The 15846-nt window shown below is 38.9% G+C and overlaps 1 protein-coding gene across 2 annotated transcripts in view; it reads left to right on the forward strand.

The window, feature by feature from the left end:
• Positions 1-15846, forward strand: part of PDE7B (phosphodiesterase 7B) — a 289994-nt gene that overhangs the window by 218464 nt on the left and 55684 nt on the right. The gene's annotated exons all lie outside the window — the stretch shown is intronic.

Genomic DNA, 15846 nt, shown 5'->3' on the forward strand with positions numbered 1-15846 from the left:
AAACAAGTTCGAGCTAAAGAGGTAATTTGATTTACCTCGACCCCTGGAAGTTACTAGGAGAAATTAGAACTGGCTGTTTCTGATCCTTAGATCCTCAAAAGGCCAACAGGAGATGACCATATTTGTATTACGGGCTTGTTAACCTCCCATATCAATGTGCAATATCTGTTTTCTCAGTCCTTTCAGGGACACAGGGACTTAGAGTAACTCTTTCCACACTAGAGACAACCTCCCCAACGCAGACCCCACATTTGAAAGAACTGAGTCACTGACCAATGCAACATTGAACACAGCCTGTGGGGAGCTCGCCAGTTCCTCCTTGCTTCTCCTGTGACCCTGAATGGGCTGTTCTGGCTACTCCTGGGAGTTAGCCCTTCAATAGTCTCCCCGGGTGTCCAAACTGTGGCCCCTGGGCCACATGCAGCCCAGGGTGGCTATGAATGCGGCCCAACACCAAATCATAAATGTACTTAAAACATGAGATTTTTGTGTGTGTGATTACATGTTACAATGTATTTAATATGTAGCCCAAGACAACTCTTCTTCCAGTGTGGTGCAGAGACACCAAAACTTTGGACAACCCTGCTTAACTGTATGAGTTTGCATGCCCCAGGAATATAGTGGGAAAGAGCGAGGGGTCCAGTTCACTGTCTTACACAGACCAAAATTCTCAATGGCATCACATACTGAACGTCAGAGAGAGAAAACAACCAAAAAGCCTCTTTCAATGGATGAGATATTATATCATATTTCGTAATGTAAGGTATAAGCAAATTTAAAAAATAGGAGCTATTTCTTTTTACAGTTACAAGCTTCCAAATGATAAAAATCCTTTTTTATTTATTTATCTTAGTGTTATTAAGTAATTGCTAATGGCGGTTACGTTTGTCGATGGGATTATGGAATATTTCACTTCTACATCATAGGTTTCCGTAACCTGGGTTTTTTTTTTTTTACATTTTTTACTATTTTTTTTACATTTTTACTTTTGTACATTGAAAAAAACTGGAAAACTATAGCAAATGTAACCAGAAAATCAATGCAGATAATATCTCACTGTTATTCATCATATAAGACATCATGTACAAGCAGGTGCCATCTGGCCACCTCTCTGCTGTAGATCTTTCAGAACGTACCTAGCTAGAGCCTAGGCACAACCCCAGCCTCCCCCCCGAGCCCAGGAGGCTCTCTGCCGCGGCCCTCACGCGCCCCACCTGTCCTGCTCATGTCCCTCTGCCCGCCAAGGGACAGTGTTGTCTATCCATCCTGAAATTCCCTTTCTCCTCTGCTCAGTGCTCCACTCTGAATAACTCTTTCGCTCATGTCTCTTTATCAGTAATGTATGCAAAAAATGTTAATTTCCTTTTATTGTATTTTGCTTTATATATGGCCTCAATTTTTTTCTCCCTCAGTGTATAAAACACATCCCTAAAGAGATTTCAAGATCCTAAAGGACCTTGTCTTTACAGTTACTGAGTTCCCAGTGACTACTGTTAACTTAACAATTAGATGAAAGGGTTCCCTCAAACAGATCATATTGAATAATTATAAATGTCAATCACCCCTTACATGTAGCTGAACAGCTCAGATAAGACTGGAGCCCTCTGAGATTTTTCCTTTCTATGGTATTAACCATTTTATTGTCTAATGCCCTGAATACTGTGTTCGTGAGACTAGAACCAATAATATTACTATGGTCACTCTCCACAATTTCCTAACTTAGTCTGCAATTAAACAGCTTGTCACCAGGTAGCAGAAGGGATGTGGATATCTGTGGTATATACAGTCACATAGTGAGTCATATATGTCGTTATCTCCTACTACTTAATGTGCATTCCATTTAATTTTCATTTCTGTTCTTGTTTTGGTTTGCCTGAGTTGTTAGTGTGCACTTTATGCCTAAAGAGAAACATTTTAAACATAACTTTATAAAAATTGGAATATAAATCCCTAAGGAACATTTTATCCTAAAACTTTTTTTATTAACAAAACATGATTCCAACTCTACACTAGTACAAAACTAGTTTAAAGTGAGTTTTTAAATATCATTTACCATAATTTTGAGTCACTTTTTTTTCCAAGTATAGGCAGAGACCCAAGACTTCATTTTCCTCAGGTGCTTTCAGTTTTGCTAGCATTTGTTGGACTTAATTTCTAAACCATTTGTCAGAAAAACTGAATCACCACGGCCTCTATTCCCTGTGTCTGCCTCCCTGTGGCCTGCCTTCTAAAATGCTCAGTGAAATCCACTTGGCTGCCATTCCCTGTTCAAAGTATTCCTGGGTGTTCACCTCTCTCATCCACCTCAACACATCCCTTGAACAGCTGGAACATGCACAACAAAAATGTGCATTAAATAGTAAGGCCCATTGCACGTTTCCATTGGTTCCAAGAGACATGGCCCCAACTTGTCACAGCAGACCAGGAGACATCAGAATTAATATCTAAAATAACTTTTCTCCTAGCAGAACAGAGTTTCTAAATACTAAAACAGACAACTAGGTCAGAGGTGGGCAAACAACAGTTAATACACCAAATCTATGCCCCCATCCCTATCTGTTTTGTAAATAAGATTTCTCATTGCAGTGTTATTTACAATGGCCAATATTTGGAAGCAGCCCAAGTGCTCATCAGTAGATGAGCAGATAAAAAAGCCGTGGTACATTTACACAATGGAATGCTACTTGACTGTAAAAAAAATAAAACACGGAAAGAAGGAAATTTTGCCTTTTGTGACAACATGGATGAATATGGAGACAATTAGCCTAAGTAAAATAAGCCAGTGAGGGAAAGACAAGTACCATATGATCTCACTTATGTAGAATCTAATGAACAAAATAAACTAATAAACATAATAGAAACAGACTCATAGATACATAGAACAGACTGACAGCTCTCAAAGGGGCGGGGGCTGGAGGACTGGGTTAAAAAGGTGAAGGGATTAAGCAAAACAAACAAACAAACAAACAAACACATACAACAATATGGTGATTGCCAGAGGAAAAGGGGAATGGGGAAAGGCAGAAGTGGAGAAAGCGGAGATAAATAGTGACAGAAAGAAACAACTTTGGATGTGAACTCACAATGCAATATACAGATGATATGAAACCTATATGATCTTATTAACCAATGTCACCCCAATAAATCCAATAAAAAACTTTTTTAAACCTGGGGGAAAAAGGATCTGTTGGAACACAGCCATGCCCTTTCCTTTACATGGAATCTGCCGCTACTCTCATCCTCCAGCGGCAGAGCAGTTACAACACAGACCATGTGGCCCACAAAGCCAGAGTGACTCACTGTATGGCCCTGTACAGCAAAAAGTTACCAACCCCTAACTTAGATTTTTAAACAGAACTAAAACGTTTTATGACATCTCCATAGGCACATTTAGTCCAATCTATTTTCCTTTATTAGTATCATTTTCTTTTTTTTTTTCAGTTCTAGTGCTATCACTTTATTTTCAAGAATGAACTCCATTGACTAAATTTAAATGAGAAAGAAGTATACGTAGAAAGATTACCTCTTTTGCTGATCCAGATTTGAGTTTCCACAATTATGATTTTGAATTTCACTTTTTTTTTGGTAGAAGTGTCCCTTTCCCCATATTTTTGAGGCACAGTTCTACCATGCCTATGTACTTATTACTGTCTACATAAGGTGACAATATATACCTGTTGGCCTGGCATAGTCCTAGTTTGCACCTATTGGCCAGGCATACTTATTAATAATGCCACCTTTCACTCCCAAAATATTCTGGTTTGAACAATAAATTAGAAGGCCAATAGATATTATAGTTTATTTCCTCAAAACTATTCAAGACAACACCTCTCAAATGTCACCCGCATTCTAGAAATGAAGATAAGAAAAATCTTCCTAAGAGATCTATCCAGATCCATCCACTTGTCAATTGATAAATATGTAAGATAAAGTTACTTGTTAACAGCTCATTGTATTTCCTGTTTATATTTCAAACAATTTAGAGAAGGGCATCTATACTAATTTTTAGAAGATTCTATAAAGAGTACCATGAAACCATGGCTTCAGTACCATCGTGTGGGACATAGGAACCGTAGATCTTTAAAGTAGACACTTAACTGCTACACCTAAGTATGGAGGGGCAGAAAAGAGTGAGAGAAAGGGGTAACAATTATTTTTATTCCACGCGAGAGACCTGGAGGAAGGCAGAAGAAATGGAAATATAATGGCTCCATTAAACCAATGCCAACTTTCTATAGATGTATTTCTTTCACTAACTCTGTTGGGTAAGAGGGGTGACAAGAGAGGAGAACTTGTAGAGAGGAACATTCAGAGAGACATGTGGCCACAGAGGTGAATGTGGCAAAAGCAATTTCAATTCTCAGCAGAACAGGTGGTTAAGGCGGCCCCTTCTGCGTCTTTGTCTCCTGGTTTGATATAATCAGTAGCCTGAGTAGATAATGACTAGGTGGAGATGTTCCCTTGGCAACCATTTCAGGCCAGCAAGGGAAGTGACAAGCGAAGCTGATATTCCCAGTGACTGCAGGGCCAGAGGGAAAGAAGCAGCTTCACCTAGAAGTTTCAAAGCCCCAGCCACAGAGAGCCCGAAGCTCCAGACCAGCCCCAGACATTGCAGTAGTAGGTTAATTGGTTATTTGGCTTTTCCTGTGGGTTAATTTGTTAATCTTGATTTTTACAGTTCTAGTCCTCCAGATTTGCCTGTTTAAGCAGGGCCACTTTAGCTATAGAAGCATGAGGTAATTTTAGTATACCTATAAAAATATTTTCCTTTGCTTATTATTTCTGAAATAATATTTACAAACACACACATATTTGAGTCTCTGGGTCACTTCTTCATAAAAGGTATAAGTGACCCGAGACTCAAATACTTTTGAAGAAAGCTGCCATTTAAAACATATTACACTCTGTAGAAATAGAAAATACATTTGCGGAAAGACTGTCAACCAAAAACCACCCAGTATGTTACCATCTGTGTGAAGTGAGAGCCCCATCTTAAAGGTGGAAAGGCAATTTGCTCCCAGACTTTGTTTTCTAAGAGAGAATTCTATGCAGATGATGACGGCCTTTCTGTAATCTTAAAGGTAACTTTTCACAGGAGCCATGGGAACCACACGAAATGTAGAGCACATAAACTAAACTGTTATGCGATGAGATGTTGTTTAAGGATACAAGCTTGCAACTAGTAAAAAAATAAGTCCTGGAGATCTAATGCACTGCATAGTGATTATAGTCAACAATACCGTATTATAAACTCTCAACTAAGTGCTAAGAGATCTTAATTGTTCTCACCACAAAAATGAAATGATAATTATATGACCTGAGAGAGGTGTTAGGTAATGCTACAGTGGTAATCATACTGCAATATATAAATGTGTCAAATCAACATGTCCTACACTTTAAACTTGCACAATGTTGTATGTCATGTATATGTCGGTAAAAAGAGAAAGAGAAAATAAAATATTCTTTAAAAACATAGTACAGGGTGATTTGAAAGAAGTTGTCCTGAGGAGATCATATCCTGCCTCCCTCAAAGCCCTGACCCCCAGCCTCATGCTCCCCAAGCAGACAAGGGAGCTGCCCGTGGGACTGAGACTTCTCAGCAGCACCAAGGTAGCACCCCACTGGGGGAAAGCACCTCAATATTTAAGCTCAATATTTGCCCTCCTTTAAAAGAAAGGCCAGCCATTGGTTGTGGTTGTGGTGCCTTCTGACTCACCTGGACCATGTTCCATGATGTTCACGCAGGGTTTCTGGTTGCAAGCTCCCCAGCACTTTAGATGCAGAAGTGCCAGACCAGTAGGATGGTCCACTACCAAAATGCCACTGCATTGCAGAAGACATGGCTGATGGGCCCTCACAGTTTCACCCATTCTGTGTCATACTGCTCATCAGTGACCATCAGTGGAACACTGCCTGGGTTAGGCAGTGTTCCAGGAGACACAAAGGTGAATGAGACTTAGCCTCTCCTTTGAGGAATTTACAGACATAAGCAACTATATTTTAATGTGATGTGATACATCTAATAATACATTCATGAGTATACAGGATATGAGAAACATATGCACATATGAGAAACATGTATATATACACATGAGTATATATATGTATATATACATATACTAATATGTATGAGTATATATGTGTATATATACATATACTAATATGTATGTGTCTGTGTGTGTGTGTGTGTGTGTGTATATATATATATATGGGATTCAAAAGAGAGAGTCATTAACTTTGGGAATGTTGAGGAAGGGAATAATTAATTTTGTCTAAGAAAATTGAGGAAGACCTTCTGGAGGCACTAAATAGGAGCAGTCTCTGAAGCAACAACAAAATGAAAGACAGCTGCATGCTTAAGCCAACTTTTCAGGTCATTCTAAAATATTCTTCAAGACCGAAGGAACCAAGAAAGAATTATCAATAATTCAATTTATTTGGATATAAATTCTATTGGAAGATGAGGTTTTTGAGTGGGGATCAAAGAAGTGAGGAGAGATTATTCAATACATTCAATATACCTAACTATCTGAGAAAGAACATGTTTACACACACACACACACACACACACCCCTTTTAACATTCTAAAGCTAGAACTGAAAACAACCATTGCCTTCTCTTAACCTGGCTGACATCATTTAACATATTTATTTTTTTATCTGCGTGATGAAAAATAAAAAATTGAATCAGAGTCCAGTATTTCCTCTGGATTATCATGCACTCATTCAACAAAGAACACTCCCCCGATTCCAAGCAGGCCATGAGGGGGCCAAGACGCTCTGAACCACATCAATAACCACTGAACTGACGTAACTTTTTGTAGGATGGCCAGCTCCTGTCTCAAACAGCAGTGTGACTGCCATCTTCCAGAGACACCAAATGCAAATATCTGAACTTTTTTTTTTTTAAGTCAACAAAGATTAGGAGTAGCAAGGTGGTACCTACAACATGCTATCCCTGGGCTGAGGATTCTGAGTGCTCGAAAGGAAACTTTCAGATATTCCTATAGCCTCAAAAACCTAACAACCTCATGAAAAGGATAAGACAAACACACACTAAACTAGGAACCATACAAGAGCATAAATTATCTACTTCTAAAATAATTGACGCCAACAGTAAATCAGAGACCAGAGAAGGCAGAGATTACTGAGGTGGCCCGAGCAGAAGAGTGCTTTATCGTCTTGCACTGAACTCTGAAAGATAAGGTAGGGCGTTGACTGGTTAATGAATTGCTTGGAAGTGAGACTGAGCTGACATATGAGAGACATAGTAAAGTATGTTGACTTGAGAGAAAATGAAAGTTTTGAAATTCCAAGATAAAGAACTTGAACTTGATTCATTAAGTCAAAAAAGATCACTAGAGAATTCTGAGAAAAACGTGGTCAGAATAAAATTGTGTTTAAGAACATTAATGGACACCCAGATGTAGGTGGGACAGGCTCCATGAATCAAGAGGAATGCAAGACTATGGGGGCAATAGAAATAAAGGTATAAATCCAGAGATGATGTCGGGAAGAGGAAATAAAACTCAATGATACGGAAAGGTCCAAGGGTTGGTGTGGCCATCTGAAAAATTGGAGGTGAGGCCAATGATGAGAGAAGCTAAAGGGTGAATTGGAGGAGAGCTGGTGAGCTCAGCTGCGACAACCTGTTTGCAGTAGAGTCAAGTGAAAGTATCCAAGAGACAACTGGAAATAAGGGACCGTAGTGCAAGCGAGAGAGGCCTGATTTGGCAGGCTTATTGGGAATAACAATCATCCATGAGCCATGGCCAGAACAGGTATCACAAAATCAACTACTTTGTTCAAGGGCCCCTATAATTTTAGTTTATAACAAGCTCGATTTAGCAAAGCACAAGGCTGTTGATGAAAAAACCCACAAAGGCCTAAGTTTCATCAGAAATTTATTTTCCTCTGTGAGAAGCTATTCGGATTCCACTTTTACTCCCCACCATCATCACCACCACCATCTTGGGTTCTGTTTGGTACAGACGTGGCTACTTGTTCCATAGGCGCAGTGAGTTTACTAACTCACCTGAATACAGCACTGATAAGTGGCAACTTTCTATTGCAACATTTCCTTGAGTAAAACCCTTATCCAATAGTATTTCTAGTGGCTTCTTTTCATAGTGGCTTCTTTGGCTTTCTGGAGACCATAAAATGTAGAGATGCAGGAGTAAATCTTCTTTTGATTAAAGTTACCCCATGCATGACTAATTTAGAACAACTTGTTTGTTAAATAAAATTAAAGTAACATCCTACCAGAAACAGGCACAACCTCTTATAACTTCATTAGTAAACAAAGTGAGGGGTTATATCCTCTTGTTGCCATCCTACCTTCAGTTTCAGAAGATCTAAAAGTCTCACATATAGGAAATTTTCATATATATATGAAAAATAGAGAAAGAGTATTCCATCCTTAGAATCTTTTGTGTTTCCAAAATGAGATCTAAGATTAAGATCTTGTTTTCTCTCTTACTAGCAGACCAAATTGCCTTGGGGCTCCTGGGTGGTTGATTACTTATAAGTAACCTTAGGAGCAGAACAGATGCCTGAGGAAAGTGGCAGCAATTAGGGAGGAAAGTCCCAAAGGGAAGGTGGCCCATGTCACTGAACCTGACAACAGCCACCACAACAGTATTAAGAGGGGAGGTGGTTACTCCCAGGCACAAGATGCAGGAGCCCAGGTGTGGGTCCTTCTTAGGCAACGCTCCCCAAGGCTGTCATTTCCTGAAGGCCTAGAAGCACAAAAGAGCTACTGTGAACACTGGAAATACCAGTGGACGTTTCCACCCAACCACATGCTCCTACTCTGCCTTGTCTACTGTTGTGGCCCCACCCAGAGCCCCATACACACTGGGCTCCTGCTGCCCGGCGCACTCTCTAGAACATGGTCAACAGAGGAAGCTGACAGAAAGATGACGAGCTTTGAAGTCAGACGTGGGTTTGAGTGAGCTTGGGAAAGGCAGACAAACTACTTAATGTCCAAGCATGTAGAAGGAGAATATAATACCAGCATTGCTGGGTCGAGGTAAGAAGTAAATGAGATCACTGTGTCCAGCAGCCTTCCTTGCTCACAATAGGTCTTCCATAAATGTATATGAACTTCAGATGTACCTTCTTCCTCTGCTGAGTATACCCTCCCCAGCCACCTCATCTCTTCGGAAGCCCTGGCCCAGCATTAGACCTTTGTGAAGCCTTCTTCAACCCTCCAAAGGTACTACTTCCTGGTAGTCATTCTCTCCTCTGTGCTCCCACCCCATGTCCAAGAGAGTATCCATTACATTGCAACTGCAAATTCACTGGACCCGAACCTCTGAAGAGCTTCTTTTTCAAAGTGCCCTGAGGTGAACTGATGCAGCAAATCTGGCTTCGGACTGTCCATGAGTATTTGGGAACCATGAGTGCTTGGAAATCACTGATATAGATCAGTTATGCCAAACACATATCACACAGTAATAATAATAGCTAATATGTATGAAGCTCTTGGTTCTAGAGTGCGCTTTATGTACTTTGCACATATCGACTCACTTTATCCCCACGAGATCCCTATGGAGTAAACACTACTATTTAAACTGAGGCCCAAAGAGGAGAAATATCCCAAAACACTTGTTAACCAGAATTCAAATCCCAAAATTACAACACTAGAGTATAAACTTCTACCCATAGTAAACTATCATTCTTCATGTAAGAATTTTAATGTTCAAAGTCAATACATGTATGCAGTATATTCTTTTTGTGTGACATATATGTGACAGTTACATACATTAAATATTTTTCTTACATTATAGTAGTCATTTTCCTTTAATAGTGCATTTGGACTATTTCGTTTTGGTATAAAAATGATTCAATATCACTGAACAAATAGTTCCATAATTAATTTAAAAATATGTAATTATATAGCTATGGAAATACTAGATTTTGTAACTTTTCAAATGTATTTCATATTACTCCTCCTGCTCTGGCAGAAGGTGCCAAATGACAAATTGCTCATTTCATCACCGACCTTGTATTCTTTGACAAGAAAGAGAAGGGTGTGGTGGTGACAACCCAGGACACTTTTTAGCTGTCTCCAAAAACGGAGGAAATGGAATCACTATTGTGACAAATTAAAGTCAGATTTGAGGCTGCCACCGGTTGCTTTAATTTTTCTCAACGGGAGTTGGTTACTTCCTGTCCTGCAAACTGCATCGCTGAAAGACAGTTTCTCAAAATGTTTATAATACAAGGTAGGACAAAAGCAGGTTTACACTTGCCAGTATGCAAAACACAACAGTTTTTCTTATACTATCATTTATTAATTATTGTATTATTTTCCATACAAACAACTATAAACCTGCTTTTGTCCCCCACCCCATATTAAGTAAAAAGAAGCAGGATACAAAATTGTATATCTTAAAAGAAGATCTCAGCTACATTTTTAAAAATATACCAACATTTTAACAGGGATTTTTTTCTAGATGATTATTTCCTTCTTTCTGTTTTTCTATTTTTTTCTACCATAAGCACATTTTCCTCTTATAATCACAAAAATTAAGATTTTATTAAAAAGAAAACAAAATCAGTGTTGACTAGAAATAGAATGTTTTTTCTTTTTCCTAAAGAAAGTAATATCAAGTTGCAAAAAATGAAGTTGCAGTCATGAGAAGGGAAGGAAAAAAAAAACCAAACATTATTTACGAGGCCAACCTGGGAAAGTGTTTGGAAATTGTGAAGCTGAGTACTTTTCAAAACCCTGTATGGGACTTCACAGTGATGGCTTGTCATTTAAAAATGAAATTTATTCCAAAGAGCATGAAATAAAAATTGCAATTCACATTAAAACAACACTTTACATGACAGAGCTTTGAAATGAAGGTCCTCCAAGACGTTATTCAGCCTCATTTCTCAATCTTACAAGGAAAAGAAGGGAGGGAGGGAAGGAAGGAGGGAAGGAAGGAGGGTAGGAAGGAAGGGAGAAAGGGAGAGTGGGAGGGAGGGAGGAAAAGGCAAACAGAGAGGCCAAGTGACTCACTGCAAGGTAATGAAAGAGTTAAGATCCTGGATTCAGGTCTTTCGACATTTTGTTTTTTCCACTTAAAGACATGGCCTTCCTTATTTAAGCTTTGCCTTAACGATATAAAACAAACATAGCACTTGCACTGAGAGAAAAGCAAAGACAAGGATTCCCTGGGCTGGTCCTGGAACACCACTGCCTGGGTTCGGATTCTGGCAGCAGAGACCCCCGAGGCCTGGGATTTAGGTTCCCAGGCAGAAAAGGGTTGAGGAGAACAAGGATGACTCTCACAGGCTATTGTGAGAGGGAGTGAGTAAACGTGTGTAAGGTGCTAGCATAGTACCTATCACAATGTAACTTCTCAATAAATATGGGTTTCTATTATTACTGTCATTTGTATTCCTATCTCCCTATGACCATGTGTAGAAGTGCCGTGAGAACAGTGTCTAACGCATAGCAGTACAACGCACTTGACTTACAGTGAGGAGAGTGTTTCATTATCCCTTTTTAGTCTCCCATCCTTTCGCTTAGTTGTTCTTTCAACAAATATTTATTGAGCTCTGCCTCAGACACATCTCTTTCTGAAGTACAGTTGTAAATAAAATGGGAAAGAAAAGCAATAGCTGGGAAGGCAGGATTAAGGGAAGTGTTTCTGCAGGACATTTAAGCATGCGGAAATTACGGTGAGAAGGATCTAATGGAGAAAGAGCAATGGACTGTATGGGAAGAAAAGTCATAACTGAGAGTCGAGTGTCCTGAACAGGGGGGAAGGAGACTGGCCTTTGCAACGGAGGCTGCTCTTCTGATAGAACAGGTAGAAGGAAGGAAAGAATGGCTGCAGAGTAGGAAGTTTTGCAGGTTTTATAACAGAGAAGTAAGGACTTTCCCACCTAGTGACTTCAAGTTTCTATAAGAAGCAGGAAGCTGGGAGGGGAGTAACGAAGGCAGGGCTCTGGGGTACCCTCTGAGCTTGCTGCTCATGCATTTGTGATCCAGAGCGGCAGTTCTGTGCTCCACCTGGCCACCGGCTCTCAGCATCAGACACCTCACAGCTGTGGCACCACTGAAAGGGACATTCCAGCAATGACATGGTGACCTGGCCCCACCTGTGTCGGCTAAGTCTATGCCATTGCTTTCTCTTTGTCTCACGGTGTGGCCCATTGTGGATAAGCCTGCCACTGTGCCTGCCCTCTCCCCACAGACCCCCATCTCCCCAGCAATACAAAACTGAAGAACGAGCACAGTGATCACCTCATGTCAAAGACTCCTTGCTTGTGCTTATTTGTGTGCCGTGGGTAATGTAATCTATAAGGAATGTCCAGCCATAAACACAAGTTTTACTTCTGTCTCTGGTGTCTCTGCCCTGCACACTCACCCCACTGCCACCCACAGGGGAAAATCCATCACATGAAGACAGCTGTGGCTGCAGCTGGTTTATTTCTAGGCTGGGGCTGGGGGTGTTCCCTCCTGCTCTCCTGCCCCCAGTGGCTCTGGATGCTATGGCAATGTGAAGATTTCTAGCAGCTTTTCTCCCAAGAGTTGCCAGAATTTGCTCAAGTACAATGTGCTACTGACTTTAGCATACACTACAAGGCCAAGTGTCCCCCTTGCCTCTCCCATCCCCCATTTTCAACAATCCTTGCCACAAGAAAAATACCCTATCTCCTCTCTTCTTTTTTCAATCTTTTATTTTGTACCTTACCACATTCCATTTATTTTCTGTTTTGGAGACAATACTTAGTAAAGACCAGAAAGCTAAAAATCTACCCCCCACCACAAAAAAATCTCCCTAGAAGACCTGAAATAAATCTCCTCCCCCCCCTTTTTTTAAGAAGAAAAAGTAAACTAGATTAACAATTTACATTTATTTATCAACTACTGTGTGCCAGCAGCTATGGAAGATAAAGGATGAACAAACCATTTCAAGAAAGCCTGGTACACAACATAGATAAACACCTGGTGATTAACATCACCAGATAAATGATAGGCACCTAGGAGGCTCCAATGGAGAGAGCACAGAACAGTCTAGCAAAAAACCTCGTGGAGAGGTGACATTGAACTTGAACCATGATTGGGTTTTTGTAAGTGGTGATTTTTTTTTTAAAGTGCACTCAAAATAAAGACCGAGCATGAAGAAATGCTGGGTTCATTCAAAGGATGAGTGTTTTGGGATCCTAGAGTGACTGTGAAGTGTTGAGAGGTAGGATTTGCATGGTTGGAGGGAAGGTAATCAGAACTGATGTAAAACTAGGCTGAAACTTCTACTAAATTATGAGGATTAGTTGGAATCAGACCAGGGACCATCCTAATTGCTACTGTCATTTAGTCTCTAAAAAATAAAATGGACAATCACTGAAGGCTAGTAAGTAAAGAACAACACATTTTTTTTCCTCCCTTGTATCTTGCATAGCAAGTAGATTTTCTAAATACTAAAGCAATATTACAAAGAAATGGCCAGTTATTCCTGGGTGTATGATGAAAATATGTTCTGTATCACTTTAACACTTTTAGTCCAGTCTCTTATCCATAAGATCAAGACTTATTGATCAACATACTTTATAAAAACAACGTACCCTAGTCTCAAATTTCAGTTCTTGTCCAAATTTGTTACACAGAAAGTCGAGGGTTTCAACCTAATATCAATATACAGTCTATAACCGTAACTCTAAAATTAGCTGATGTTTATTGAAAATGTTCTATGTGGTAGACACTTTATACTTATAACTTATTTATTCATCTCAACAATGTGGTAGGTTCTGTTAATTATTATTATCTTCTATTGACACGAGAGATGTTGGAGGCACTGAGAGGATGGTGAAGGCCACCTAGGACACAATCAGATTGCAAAGCCACGCAGAAGTTCATAAGCATGCTCTATACCCTTCTGCTGGAAGACCTCCTGCCATCTTCCTGCTGCTGATCCATTCTTCCCAGGAAGGCCTCCAGATACACTAAAGCTGCTGGGATACTTTTTTGCAATCATTTAGTCACTCAATAGAAATTTATTGAGCACTTACTATGTGCGAGGCACTGCCCTAATCACTTAGCTCCAGCAGTGGAAAGGAAACAAGTGAAATTCCTTCATCAGGAAGATCTCTTCTCATAGTGTTTTCTGCAGCACATTTATCCCTTCGATTATAAAAATAATTATTATTAAGGGGTAATATTAAGGTCACAAAACATCAACATTATTCTTGATTCCACTGCCAAAGTATCTTAATAGTCATGTAAAAAATAATCTTCATAGGAAAATAGATTATAATAACTATCAGAGAGAAATGTCTCAGAAGATAATATATTGAAAGGCAAGTATGTTCTAGTCATGGGAACATTCTCTTAACTGGAATTGCCAAATATGGATAACCTGTTTTGAAAAAATTATAATATAACCAAAAACTCCTACACAAAAACTATTTGGGGCATAATTTAGTTTTTCTTCAGTGGCTCATGATTTCTCAAAATCTTAGAATGCTTCAGAATCACTTATTTTAAATAGCAATTATTTACTGGAACTTCAAAAGAAGAGTTTAGTTCTTTTATTTTTAAAATTTCCATTTGCTAAAACTATAAAGGCCAGTGATGCCACCTGATACTTTGAAAATAATCTAAAACAATGGGTTTTTCTTTTAATTGTTTTAAAATGACTAGTAGAGTAATAAAATTGATGAACTTCACCTAACATTAATAGCTAGATAAGTAAGAAACACCTACTATATGGAAATTAATGTCATGCCTCCTTAGTCTTGTGACAGGATGTTCTCTTGGGGTATTTTCTAGCTCACTATTTAATAGAGCTCACCCTTTGGTATTATTTTTAACTGACTTTAATAAAGAATATTGAGAGAAGAAACACTTATACTCCTTTAAATGATCATTAAGAGGCTCTGGTAACCATTTACCAGTGACATCAATGGCATGAATAACAGAAAATGGTGACTCAAAATGATTTAAGGACAATTTAAGTTACATATGAAAAATGAAAACTTGGGCTGAAGTATTAGAAAATTCTTAAATTCTACTCCTTAAATTGTGGAGTGGAATTTTAAATGGGGCTAAGAAATAGATGCAAAGCATATAGCTGTTAGAAAAGCTATAAGAAAAGAATGTTAAAATCACTTTGCTAAATGACAGTATCATGTGAACATACCCTGATGCCAAGTTTAGGTCATCAGATTGGTACGGAGTATGCTGTATCCTCATCTATTTCCTCATTGGGTCTCATGTAAATCAGTTTTGCTGTTATTCTCATCTTATGTTAATGAAATATAAGCTCCACAAGAAGAGGAGCTTTGTTTTATTCATTGCTATATCCTAGTGCCCAGAACAATGATTTTCACATAGTAGGGACTTGACAGCACTTGGTAAATAAACCATTTAAGGTGTTTATTCAAAAAGATTTGTTGCTATGGATGCCATGTTTTACATTTTCTAAAGTTAAATTGTGCATAACATGCTGCCAATAGTGCCTGGAGAGTTTGCCCGGCTGCTAAAAGTTTTTCACATCGGGGCTCAGTAAAGGGTGTCTTCATGAAGATTATCAATTATGTAGTATAGGTACCTTATTACATGTGCTCTTTCCTACTTTTAAACTATTTGTATTTATGATAAAGAATTTTTAATTGAAATCAATACTTAGGACCTATTTTAAGGAAAGGAGAATGTGTTATAGGAACAAAGAAAATGAAAGCAGGAGACTGGATCATCCTTTGCCCTTAAATTGTATTTTCTAAGCCTGAAACTTTTCTTAGTATATAGCATCATTTCCCAAAATATGATATGCATACCAAAGGATACACAAGATGCTCTTATTATTACAAGAATAACCTTTTTGCTTTTATGTTGTGTTGCATG

Source organism: Pteronotus mesoamericanus, unplaced genomic scaffold (genome assembly GCF_021234165.1).
Source record: "Pteronotus mesoamericanus isolate MK-2021 breed Mesoamerican mustached bat unplaced genomic scaffold, CSHL_Meso_final contig_20, whole genome shotgun sequence".
In the NCBI taxonomy this organism is placed as follows: Eukaryota; Metazoa; Chordata; class Mammalia; order Chiroptera; family Mormoopidae; genus Pteronotus; species Pteronotus mesoamericanus.